Source organism: Mustela putorius, unplaced genomic scaffold (genome assembly GCF_011764305.1).
Source record: "Mustela putorius furo isolate JIRA1106 unplaced genomic scaffold, ASM1176430v1.1 tig00003834_pilon_pilon_pilon, whole genome shotgun sequence".
NCBI lineage: Eukaryota > Metazoa > Chordata > Mammalia > Carnivora > Mustelidae > Mustela > Mustela putorius.
In genome coordinates this window covers 95,820,060-95,833,902 of record NW_025421987.1, presented here as the reverse complement: position 1 = coordinate 95,833,902, position 13,843 = coordinate 95,820,060, and the positions used below count along the sequence as shown (strand labels likewise).

The 13,843-nt window shown below is 39.5% G+C and overlaps 1 protein-coding gene across 1 annotated transcript in view; it reads left to right on the top strand.

Moving 5' to 3' along the window:
• The first annotated feature begins 836 nt into the window (after positions 1-836).
• Positions 837-13,843, top strand: part of PAK2 (p21 (RAC1) activated kinase 2) — an 88,295-nt gene continuing 75,288 nt past the window's right edge. The window contains exon 1 of the mRNA XM_004745330.3: positions 837-969. The gene's annotated coding sequence lies outside the window, so the exon portion shown is untranslated. The remainder of the gene's footprint in view (positions 970-13,843) is intronic.

Genomic DNA, 13,843 nt, shown 5'->3' with positions numbered 1-13,843 from the left:
ACTCCTCCCTGGATAAAACATGAAGGCTTTAATTTCAAGGAGGTGGGACTTCATTTAGCAGCAAAAAAAACAATAAGAGTTTGTAAGTAAAATGCAAAATGGATAACAATGTAGTTGTTATCACAAACAAATGTACGGAAGCAGATTTCTATACAGCAATGTTGGTCAGCATCTTTGACTGGCAAGGACCCGAATGGAGACAATGCTCAAAGGAGGGACTGGCTTTCTCAATTTAAAGATTTTTTAAAATTTATTTGTCAGAGAGAGAGAGAGCAAACACAGGCAGACAGAATGGCAGGCAGAGGCAGAGGAAGAGGGAGAAGCAGACTCTCTGCCGAGCAAGGAGCCCGATGTGGGGCTCAATCCTGGACGCTGGGATCATGACCTGAGCCGAAGGCAGCTGCTTAACCAACTGAGCCACCCAGGCGTCCCTGTCTTTCTCAATTTAAAGAACACTCTCCCCGCCCCTCCCACCGCCAAGAAGGAAAAGAAAAAAAAACCGTGAAAGAAAGAGAGAAGAGCCGGGTGCACGTGTCCAAACTACGACTCCCAGCAGCCCTCGCGCGAGCCCGCCCATCCGGAGGTGGTGCGGGTCTCCGCCCGGTGGAGCTCCGGGCTTGGGTCAGAGAGGGGCGGTGTTCTGGCCCCGCCCCTGCCCGCTCCCAGCCGTCGCCCTCCCCCAGGGTTGTGGCCACGCGCAGCGGCGGCGGTTGTTCCGCTTCCCCTCCGGCCCGGGCCGTCGCCATTGCCGAAGGCTCCCTGCCCTCCCCTGCCGGCGCCCGCGGGGCTCTGCTGCCGCTCGGCCTAGCGGTAGCCGCGGCTGCGCTCCAGCGCGGCTTGTCTTCCCGCCCCGCTTCCCCTTCCGTCCCCGCCTGCCCCGCGCCGCGCGCTTGCCCGGGGCGGCTCCGGAGCCCGCCGGGAGCTCGGACCGAGGCGCCTCGCTGGGGCGGGGACCTTTCCTCGCCTGGGGTAAGTGTGCAGACAGGCCGGGACGCGGGCCGTCGCTCTCTTCCTCCTTCCTCCTCGGCGGCCTGGCCGGCGCGAGCGGCCCGCAGCAGCCTACCTGCCGGGGGCAGCGCCGGGGCAGCCGCCACCTGCGTTCCGGGAGCCGCGGCTCCTGGGGCGGTGGCTCATTGTCTGCTCCCTAGGGCTGTTTTCTTCGGCTTTAGCCCGAAATGGGAAGCTCGCTAGGCTGGCGAAGTCTAACTCTTCCTGGACCCAGCCCTGCCCAGGGCCGTGCCGCGCCACAGGCTCTGCCCACTCTCGGTCTCCCTTCCCTCGCATTTCAGCGTCCTCCTGTTCTCAGTTTAGTGGTCGACCTCACGTCTCGGCTTTTCGTCCTCGATTTTTCCTGTCGTACGGAGTCCCTCCTTGCTACCTCTCCGGTAGTCCTAGTTTCATCGGTTAGGCATATTGTCTCTCGTCCCTGTACTCTGTTCTAAACTGCAGTGTGCGGTCTCTTCCATATTCCGCGTTAGTGGGAACGCATAGTGTTCCGAGGGTTTGAGGGCCTCGCCTAATACCCGAACTTTCGGATCTTCTCGTGATTCTTGTTTGGTCTTCAGCCAGGGGGTGAATAGTTGCTTCTTTAGGTAATTTAGGCGAAGGCTGGCTTTTCACCGCGTTTGGCTTTAACCCAACGCACATAGGACGTTGCTACAGTCTTCGGTGGACTCAGCCTTTTGACTGATTCTTTAAAGATAAAGTCATCCCAGAGCTAAAGTGTGAAAAGTGATTTCTCTTGTTGGTTGGTGCGGGGCCGTATCCTCCTTGTAGCTTCATTTTAATTGGAAGTCGTGAGCGTGATTTGTTTCCTCCTTGATAAATCATGCCAACTCCCATTGATATAACTGTTTCAATTCTACTTTACAAGTTATCTGTAGTTGTTTGTTTTCTTTTTAACCTCTAAAAGACAAAATGGTTAGGCCTAAAATTAGACAACGACGAGTTGTGTTTTGGATCAAGGTTGTGCACGTCACGTTTTTTCCCCTTCTCTGTTTGACTCTTCCGCTCTTATAAGTAGGCAGGATATTGAAATTTACAAGAATTTGCTTGTGGGCTTTTGTTTTTTGTAGGATTGTCCAAAAGAATAACATTAAATAAAATTAGATTGGGGTGAAGACAGTGAATAGTAATTTTTAAAGCAGGTTAGAACTTGTCAACTTTGCCAGAAGCTCAATGGCATTTGTGAAACACACTTACACTAACTCCTAAGTATCTTTTATGGCTATGTGGAAACATACATGTATATACACACATACAGATACATATGAATGGAAAGCATTGTTCATATTCTGTTAATACAGGGTATTGATTAAGGCAATTCCTTAATCCTTAGCTTTTAAATCTATTAATTACCCAAGAAAAGTGATTTACATTGTGAAAAATGAATCTTAAAATGTTTTTGACTTGTAATATATGTAGGTTGTTAAGCCCAGTTTCAGGTTTGGTGAAAGTGGTTGATCAAAATTCAGTGAATTTTACTTTCACTAAATACTCTACTTTTACCTAAGTGACTTTGTACAGAGCTTTAATACTATCATCATTTGATAGTGTCAGTTGTCAATTTGAGAGGTCTTATTGGTCAAAGGGGCCTAATGTACAGAAATGTTGGAGTGTGAAATTTGGTCTGTTGATGTCAGTCTCTCTGTCAGTTCTTCTATAAGCAGATACTTTTACCAAGGAAGAGTGACTGGATATTCCTCTTCACTTAGAAGGGGTTTGATTCCTGGTTTACAATTATTCAAAAAGAGAATTATTCTTCCGGACTTTGTGGCATTTAATACTAACCATCCAAACCCCAAAATAAGTTTGTATTTGGAGTGTATCTGCTAAACAGATGAATAGGGATTCCCCTGGTTCTCTGATCTTTATGATAGGCAGGTTTCCAAGTTGGCATGGTTTACAGTGGTGTATATTTCTTTTTAAAGAAAAAACATAAAGGATAGCTAAGGATAAACTTTCAATTATACTTTTTAAAAAAGAGAACTTGTTAGAATAGATAAAGATAAAATAAGTAGGTACTTTAAAGTCATTCCTATATTTCTTCTGTCAATATTGATTATTCTATTAATCAAGTATGTTTCTTTTGACTTCCTGAAATTTCTTTTTTTTTTTTTTTAAAGATTTTATTTATTTATTTGACAGACAAAGATCACAAGTAGGCAGAGAGGCAGGCAGAGAGAGGAGGAAGCAGGCTCGCCAAGGAGCAGAGAGCCCGATGCGGGGCTCTATCCCAGGATCCTGGGATCATGACCTGAGCCGAAGGCAGAGGCTTTAACCCACTGAGCCACGCAGGTGCCCCTCTCTCTCTTTTTTTTTTTTTTTTTTTAAGATTTTATTTATTCATTTGACAGAGATCACAAGTAGGCAGAGAGGCAGGCAGAGAGGGGGAAGCAGGATCCCTGCTGAGCAGAGAGCCCCATGTGGGGCTCAATCCCAGGACCCTGAGATCACGACCTGAGCAGAATGCAGAGGTTTAACCCACTGAACCACCCAGGCGCCCCGAAATTTCTCCTTTTGATTAAAACTTGAAACTAGGTCTTGTTCAAGGCTAAGGTTTCAGGATTCTGATCAGTTTGTTTCAGAAGCCCATCAAGTTAAATAAGAGGGCTAATTCCAGACTAGTCAGAGGGCAGATAAGTTACTTAAAAATCGGAGTTGTCCCTTGTATCCTTCTTGAACCTTGGTAGAAGCAGAAAGACAAGGAAAAATAGCCCCCTTGCCTTGAAGAAATACTGATTGTTTTCTTCTGTAATCAGAATTTTCACTACTTTTTCATTTTAGGGTCATTAACCTATTTAAGGATAGCCATTCTGAACACTCATGTGGGATTTCAGAGTTCTAGCCTATTTATTATCTCTGAGGTACATTAGTACTTATCCTTCCATGTGTCTTGAATGGTTAGATGCTGGAGACCTGGATTTGAATCATGGTTCTTCTACCTGACCCTAGGTAAGACATGTACTCCTTCCAGGATTTGGTTGTCGTCTTCTGTAAAATGGGGATTGATAATAATAATAATATAATACAACTTTCATGGGGCTATTTAAAGGAAATGAGATAATGCAAGTAAAGTACCTTGCAAATGCAGTGCTTAAGTTCTTAATAAAGGTTAGTTATTATTCCATTCTAAAATAGGTTTGGGGCGCCTCGGTGGCTCAATCGTTAGGTGTCTGCCTTCTGCTTGGTCATGATCTCAGGATCGTGGGGTCAAGCCCCGCATTGGGCTCCCTGCTCTTCAGGGAGCTTGCTTCTCCCTCTTCTAGTTCCCTTGCTTGTGTTCCCTCTTTCACTGTCTCTGCCAAATAAATAAACAAATAAATAAATAAAATGGGTTTTACATTTAATTGTTACTGTAGCAAATATTATGCTTCCAAACTTAGATTTAAGAATGCTTTCTGGAGGGGAGCCTGGGTAGCTCGGTCGGTTAAGTGTCTGCCTTTGACTCATGTCATCATCCCGGAATGAGTCCCCTATGGGGCTCCTTGCTCACTGGGGAGTCTGTCTCTCCATCTCCCCCTCCTTGTGCATGCTCTCTCTCTCTTTCTCAAATAAATAAATAAAATCTTCAAAAAAAGAAGTATGCTTTCTGGAAGAGATTGGGATGTCAGGACCAATTTTCTGAGACCATAACTGTTAAAATATTGGGGGGAAAAAAGCTTTGCCACTGATACAAAATACAGGTTTTTCAAATTTTAAAAAGTATGTGTATTTCTCAGAAAATTTGAAGAGTAGCGAAGATTATTAAGAGACAGGACAGGGGGACGCCTGGGTGGCTCAGTTGGTTGGACAGCTGCCTTCGGCTCAGGTCATGATCCCGGCGTCCTGGGATTGAGTCCCACATCGGGCTCCTTGCTCTTCAGGGAGCCTGCTTCTCCCTCTGACTCTGCCTGCCTCTCTGTCTGCCTGTGCTCGCTCTTGCTCTCTCTCTGACAAATAAATAAATAAAATATTTAAAAAAAAAAAAAAGGACAAAAATCACTTTGTCCTCAGCCCCCAGAAATAAGCATCATAATGGACTAGGGGTTTTCCCCTTATTTTTAAATTCCAAAAGTAGCCTGTGCTTATTATAAAAGATTCAAGGCAACCCAGTTATTTAGAATAAAAAAGTAAAACTTGCTCTTTCCTCACTTTCTAGTTCCATTCCCTGGTACCACTGTTAACAATTTTGTTTTCTTTATGCAGAAATAAGCACTGTGTAGTTTTAACCAATTTTTAAAAATACAAGGTCTGGTAATTACATATTCTTTTCCATCTCAATATATACAGTTGTACTTCATCTTTTTAACGGTCATGATATAGTCCATTGTCCTTTAATTATTCATTTTTTTAAAGATTTTATTTATTTGACAGAGCCGAGAGAGAGCGCCCGCATGCACACAAGCAGGGGGAGTGGCAGGCAGAGGGAGAGGGAGAAGCAGGCTCCCCGCAGAGCAAGGAGCTGGATGCGGGACTGGATCAAAGGACCCTGGGATGAGCTGAAAGCAGTCACTTAACCAAGTGAGCCACCCAGGTGCCCTATTCATGGTTCTTTATGTTGCAGTAATCCCACCTTATCCACAGAGGATATTTCCAAGACCTCCAGTGGCTGCCTGAAGCTACAGATAGAGTAAAGCCTGTATAAACTGTCTTTTTTCCTTATAACATACCTGTGATAAAGTTTAGTTTATAAATTAGACCCAGTAAGAGATTAATAACAGTGACTGGTAATAAAATAGAACAGTTATAACAATATGCTATAATTAAAGTTACGTGAATGTGATCTATCTCAGAATATCTCATTAGACTGTACTCATGTTTCTTGTGATGATGTGAGATGATAAAATCCCTACATGATGAGATGAAATGCGGTGAATGGCAGAGGCAGTGTGATGTAAGGATAGGTTACCATTGACTTTAAGTTGATACTTCAGCCATGGGATCCAAGGCAGTGGTTGACTGTTGGTAACTGAAATTGCAGAAAGAGAAACTGTGGTAAAAGGGGACTACTGTACAGATCTTCATCAGCTTACGAGGGGATTTTGTCCCAATAAAAACACTGTAAGTTGAAAATGGCATAAGGCGAAACATCATCATTTTGCATAGCCTGCCTTAAACGCGCTCAGGACACTTTAGGTTAGACTGCTGGTGGGCAGAACTCTCTAAATAAAATAATACTTATTTTATTTTCAAGTGTTGACTGTCTCATGTACTTAATTGAGTAGTATACTGAAAGGGGAAAATAGAATGGCTTTAAGTGTATTAGTTGTTTATCCTCTTGATCACATAGCTAACTGGGAACTGTGGCTCGCTGCCACTGCCCTGTATCACAAGACAGTATGGTACTGCATATTTCCAACCCTGGGAAAAGAGCAAAATTCAAAATACAGTTGCTACTGAGTGTGGAAACTTTACTTTCATGTCTTTGTAAGGATGAAAAACTGTAGGTCAAACCATGGTAAGTCAGGGACAGTCTTTATTCTCTCAATTTTGAGCAAGTAGAACTGGAGCTTTACTGGGCTTCAGTGTATCTTTGTGCACCAGTATTTCCATAAAAAAGTTTCTTTAGTGAGCATTTTAAGTTTTTTTTTTTTTTAAAGATTTTTATTTATTTATTTGACAGGCAGAAATCACAAGTAGGCAGAGAGGCAGGCAGAGAGAGAGAGCAGGGAGCCTGATGTAGGGCTTGATCCCAGGACCATGGGATCATGACCTGAGCCAAAGGCAGAGGCTTTAACCCACAGAGCCACCCAGGCGCCTCGAGCATTTTAAGTTTTGATAGATGCCAAATTAACTGTCCAAAAGTCTACATCAGTCTATACTTCCTAATCAAATTGTAGAAGCTCTTCATATGTCATCGGTAGTAATCCTTCACCTTCTCTTAGGAAGATCTTTCCCATTTCATCTTTATCAAAAAAACATTATTATTATTCCTAATTTTTTTTTAAAGATTATTTATTTATTTATTTGACAGAGAGAGATGACAAGCAGACAGAGAGGCAGGCAGAGAGAGAGGAGGAAGCAGGCTCCCCGCTGAGCACAGAGCCTGATGTGGGGCTCGATCCCAGGACCCTGGGATCATGACCTGAGCCGAAGGCAACGGCTTAACCCACTGAGCCACCCAAGCGCCCCCCTAATAATTTTTGTATTGGGGCACCTAGCTGGCTTAGTCGGAGGAGCATGTGACTCTTGACCTCAGGGTTGTGAGTTCGAGCCCCATATTGAGTGTAGAGGTTACTTAAATAAATAAAACTTTAAATAGATAAATAAAAATATAAAAGCTTTAAATAAAACTTCAAAAAATTTAAACATATTGATAGTAGAGGTTACTTAAATAAATGAAACTTTGTATTTTGTTTATTTTTTTTTTTAAGATTTTTTATTTATTTATTTGACAGAGATCACAGGTAGGCAGAGAGAGGAACAGATGCCGAGCAGAGAGCCTGATGTGGGGCTCGATTCCAGGACCCTGGGATCATGACCTGAGCCAAAGGCAGAGGCTTTAACCCTCTGAGCCACCCAGGCACCCCAACAATTGTATTTTAATCTTTTTTTCCTAAGATTTATTTATTTATTTGACAGATCACAAGTAGGCAGAGAGGCAGGCAGAGAGAGAGGAGGAAGCAGGCTCACCGCTGAGCAAAGAGCCCGACACAGGGATTGATCCCAGAACCCTGGGATCATGACCCGAGCTGAAGGCAGAGGCCCCAACCCACTGAGCCACCCAGGCATCCCTTATATTTTAATCTTAATCCTTCTGAAATATGGGGGCTCCTGGGTGGCTCAGTCGGTTAAGCACCTCTGCCTTCCACAGTCTACTTGTGCTATTTCTCTGTCAGATAAATAAAATCTTAAAAAAAATCCTTCTGAAATATGTGTGGGGGCAAGTAAGAGTTTTAACAATATAAAATAGCTTGGCTACTGAAATGAAATACGGGTATAGAAAAAGTTTCAGGAGTTGTAGGTTGCTGTGAAAATAAATCGATTATAGACATTTAGGGAATAATATTGTAATGGTTTCATTGTAAGCTCACATCTGAAAACAAACAAACAAAAATGCCCCCTTTAACCGTTCTTTTTTCCTTTTTTTTTTTTTTTTATAAGATTTCATTTATTTATTGACAGAGAGACAGAGCATAAGCAGGGGGAGAGACAGAGGGAGCAGGAGGAGCAGGCTCCGTACTGAGCAGGGAGCCCAGCGTGAGGCTCTATCCCAGGACCCTGGGATCATGACCTGAACCGAAGGCAGACACTTAACTGACAGAGTCACCCAAGTGCCCCTTGATCCCTGTTTCTTGTCATCTACTGATTTCATCCTCATCCTTCAAATTTCCACCATTGAGTGTACTTTTGGGGAGTCTTTCTTGATCTCTACTATGATATAAATATTCTTCTTACATATTTTCTTAACATGTTTTAATACACAATCCTTATTTGCGGTGTACGGAAAGCATGAATTATTTATCTGGAAATGAGAGTTAGTTCTCAATTTTTGCCAGTTGAAACTAATCAGACTGGGAGATGTGAGGAAGAACTCTTTAATGTTGGTTAAAAGTGATACACACACATATGCATGCAGAGCACTTTTAACTCATTACTGAGTTCTTCCTCAGTATTCCAGTATTTACATTGGTGAAATTTTTTCAGGTAAATGCTTAATAGGTTCTGGAAAGCTACAAAGTTTTATTTTTGCCTTGCATTCATTTCATCAGAAAAGGTATATTTTAGGACACCTGCATGGCTCAGTTGGTTAAGCATCCAACTCTTCGTCTTAGCTCAGGTCTTGATATTCGGGTCCTGAGTTCAAGCCTCACATTGGGCTCCACACAGGACGGAGAGTGGGAGAGCAAGGTGAATTTTTTTTTTTTTAAGATTTTATTTATTTATTTCACAGGCAGAGATCACAAGTAAGCAGAAAGGCAGGCAGAGAGAGGGGGGAAGCAGTCTCCCTGCCGAGCAGAGAGCCCGATGTGGGGCTCCATCCCAGGACTCTGGGATCATGACCTGAACCAAAGGCAGAGGCTTTAACCGTCTGAGCCACCCAGGCCCTCTGCAAGGTGAATTTTAAGATACATTCTCAGCTTTTAAATTTTTAATTACTGGGTTTGTTTGTTTTTTGTTTTTTGTTTTTTTAGTTTATTTTGTGATTTATAGGCTTAAAAGTGAAACAGAATTATTGTATAATAAACGTGAGCAGCAAGAGGTGGGTAAAGCATTTAAACAAAATTTCAGGTGCTCTAAAGTGCAAAGTATTAAAGAAGGAGAAGGTACATTGGCACAAAAAATAGTGGAAATAGAACTAGATGTTTGATAAGGTGTCTCTATTGTAAATTCTTCCTGAACTTTTTTCACCTTCCTGACTAAATACTTGAAAAGAATAAAGTTGCCTTTTTTTTTCTTAAACCCCATATTCCATTATGTATGGATAACTACTATTGATATTCTGGTATGCTTCCTGCCAGTACTTTTTCTTCCTTTATATATGTGTGTGTACATACTTTTCTTTTATAAAATTAGAATCCTGTTCTGTGTAATTTGTTACCGTGCTAAATCTTGAAAGTGTCCCTTTGTTCTTCAAGATTCTCTTAAAATCATCTTTTAATGTTTGCCTGACATTCCATTGTACAGCTGTGCCTTATTTGCTCTTTTCCTATTGCTGAATATGTAACTTATTTTCTTTTCTTTTCTTTTTTTTTTTTTTTAAGGGAATTTATTTATTTATTTATTTTTAAAGATTTTATTTATTTATTTGACAGAGAGAAATCACAAGTAGATGGAGAGGCAGGTAGAGAGAGAGAGAGGGAAGCAGGCTCCCTGCTGAGCAGAGAGCCCGATGCGGGCCTTGATCCCAGGACCCTGAGATCATGACCTGAGCCGAAGGCAGCAGCTTAACCCACTGAGCCACCCAGGCGCCCCTATTTTCAATATTTTATATTGATATATACTGATATGTCAATGTATTGATATCAATTATAATTTCAATTGATAATATCAATTATATTGATATGTATTGGTATATATATTTATATTGATATGTATATAAATATATATACATATCATACCATTTATTATAACATTTTTGTAAAATATATATTTATATATATTATATATATTGAATATAAATATATATATTTTATAAAAATGTTATAATAAATGGTTTTCTAGTCATCCCTGATTGTTTTAGAATATTTTCCTAGAAGTGGAGTTGCTGAATGAAAAGGTATAAGCATATAACAGTCTTAAGTCATCCTTCAGAGAAGTTTGCTGTGTGTCATCACAAGCAGTTTGTATCACATTTGATTGCTAGCCTCAGTGAAGCAGCCATCATTTTAAATGACATTAATAAAATTTGCTTATTAGGAAAATAAAAATACAGTTTAATTTGCCTTTCTCATTTAAATTTAAATTTTGTTTTAGTTAATTTGATTTACTTCTGATAAGTACACAGATGTAACTAGATATTTGTGTCTAATATTTTTATTATTTTACTGGTCTTCATTAAAATTTTATTTACTTTTGTTTTCAAGGTTCATTGTCTTGTCTGAAAATATTATAGTAACCTTTCCTTGCTTTCCAATAGTCACAATATTGATTTCTGTTTTAGGGCTTTATTACATTGGCCAGAATTTCTAAGACATGGTTCAATAAGAGAGGTGATAATTGTCTTAGAGTATTTCTGACATTTTTACAATTAAGAATGATGGCAGTTGTTGGTTTTAGAGAGAGAGATTTTTTTTTTTAAGATTGTTTATTTGACAGAGATCACAAGTAGGCAGAGAGGCAGGCAGAGAGAGAGAGAGAGGAAGGGAAGCAGGCTCCCCACTGAGCAGAGAGCCCGATGCTGGGCTTGATCCCAGGACCCTGAGATCATGACCTGAGCTGAAGACAGAGGCTCGAACCCACTGAGCCACCCAGGAGCACCAGAGAGAGATTCTTTAGGGAGAGATTCTGTTCTGACTTTACAAAAAATAAGAATGGCTTCTGAATTTTAACAAATGTTTGTGTAATACTTCTTTAGGTAATGCTAATAAGGTTTTTCTTATTTTAACTACTAATAAGGATATATATGAATAAATTTGCTAATAGCCAAAGGCATGTATTATGAGGAACCAGAATTCCACTCATATTGTCAAGTGTACAGAAGTTATCGAAAGAATAGAAAAAAAACCTTAGAAATTTAGTTTAATAGGAGTATGCAGGCCATGTGGTAACTTCTGTAGTTCTGTAAAATCTTGAGGAATCCTTATTTTTTTGAGTCAGTTTTGATCATTTGTATTTTTCCGGATTATATATATATTTTGATTTTTAAATTTGTTATTGATGAATATGTGTAATATTTTACCTTAAAGTCTGTGGTGTTTATTTCCATCTTTTACTAGTGATTTTTTAAATTTTTCATGATTTGCCAAGTGTTCATCTATTTAGTTTTTAATAACTAGCTTTCAGATTTATCCTGTTGGTTTTCTGTTTTCTGATTCCCTGATTTCTGCTTTTCTCTTGATGATTAGGGATCTGATCAGTCATCTAAAATAGCCTCCACCTACCCCACTTGGTCTATGACTTCTTGCCCTTCTGTGTCTGTCTGTATAGCAGTTTTCCTCTGAAGTCATTTGGCTTTGTTCATTTTCTTGTTTCTCTATTTCTTTGCTGCTATTCTATTTAGAACTTAGAACACATGGGCATGCAGTAAGTAGATGTTGGTCGAATGTCAGTTTCTTTTATTTCTAATGATTTTTAATTTTTTAATTAAGACTTTATTTTATGTGGCAATTTTAGGTTCACAGCGAAATTGAGTAAAAAGTACAGAGTTCCTATATATCCCAAGCTCTCCCTTACTCCCTTTACCCCTCCATCAACATCTCACCATGTGTGATACTTTTTTTTTAATTGCTAAACTCAACATTGACACATCTATTATCAACCAAATCCCATAGTTTAGAGTTCACTCTTGATATTATACATTTAATGGGTGTGGACAAATGGTGGATGTTGACATGTATCCATCATTAATTATAGTGTCATAATAACAGTTCCCCAGCCTTAAACATCTCCTGTGTTCCACATAGCCCTCCCTTTTCTCTAATTCCTGGCAACTACTAGTGCTTTTACTGACTCCTTAACATTGCCTTTTCCAGAATGTCCTGTAATTGGATCATACACTATGTAACCTTTTCAGCTTGCAGTATGCATTTAAGTTTCCTTCACATCCTTTGATGACTTGATAGCTCATTCCTTTTTAGCAATGAATTTTATTCCATTGACTGGATGTACTGCAGTTAGTTCATTCACCTGCTGAAGGACATCTTCATAGCTTTCACATTTGTCAGTTATGAATATAGTTGCTGTAGACATCTGTGCTTCATTTTTGTATGGATATAAGTTTTCAGCTGATTTGAGTAAATACCAAGGAGCATAATTGCTGGATGGTATGATAAGAGTATATTTAGTTTTGTAGGAAATCTCTAAACTGTCTGAATTTCAAAGTGGCTTTACTGTTTTGCTTTCCCACCAACCATGGGTGAGAGTGTTCATGTTGCTCAGCATCCTCACGAGCATTTGATGTTTATAGTGTTTTGGATTTTAGCTGTTCTGATAGATATGTAGTGGTATCTCATTTTTTTGATTTGCAGTACTCTAATGACTGATGTTGAGCATCAGTACTAATGATGCATGCTGCTTTTCCATCTGTGTATCACTTTTGGTGAGGTATCTCTTCAGAAGTTATGCACATTTTTAAATTGGATTGTTAATTTTTCTATTGCTGAGTTTTAAGAGTTCTTTGTATATTTTGGGTAACTGTCCTTTATATATGATATTTCTTTTGCAGGTATTTTTTCCCCAGTCTGTGACTTGTTTCTCATTCTCCCAACTCTAATGATTTTTGTCATGTATTTTGATGCAGTATTATTTGATGTATATGTAAGTTATCTACTGCTAAAGGTCTCATTGTGAATTATACTTAATAAAAATAATCATCATACTTTCTGAATCTTGTATTTTACTTAAATTCCTGTCTGTACTAAATGTCTTTGTTCAGTAAATTATCCAACTTTGTCTTTCCATACCATTTTGTTTTAGTTGTGCCTTTTTAAAATTACATGTAGGTTTTTTTTTTTAAGATTTTATTTATTTATTTGTTTATTTATTTATTTGAGAGAGTACACTTGGGAGAATGTACTTGAGCAAGCTGGGGAAGCTCAAGCAGACCCCACACTGAATGTGGAATCCAATGTGGAGCTTAATCCCATGACCCTGAGGTCATGACCTGAGCCAGAACCAGAGTCGAATGCCTAACTAACTGAGCCAGCCAGGCATCCCTGTAGTTTATTTTTGTTTTAATTCAAAATGAATGCTTAAAACATTTGTTTATTGTCAAGATGAATTCTGTTGGGTGTGTTTCTATCATTTTACTTAATGTTTTCTGCTTTTTAATGATTCCTTGCGCTTCTTTAATTTTAAAATATACATAAGATAAAAATTACCATCTTCACCATTTTTACATAATAATTCTTTAGCATTAAGTACAGGTACATTGTTGTATACCCATCACAACCACTTTTTCATCTTCCCCAACTGAACCTGTATACTTACTAAAAACTAACTTTCCATTCTTCCTTATTTCCAATATCTGGTAACCTATCTCTGATCTTCTTTATGTGTCTTAGATTTTGCCTGTTCTAGATGAGTCGTGTAAGTGGATCATGATATTTGCCCTTTTTTTTTGCCTTTGGTTTGTTTCACATAGCACATGATGTTTTCATCTTGGTGTATTTTATGAATTGTATGTATTAGTACTTCATTCTTTTTTTTTTTTTTAAAGATTTTATTTATTTGACAAAGAGAGAGATCACAAGTAGACAGA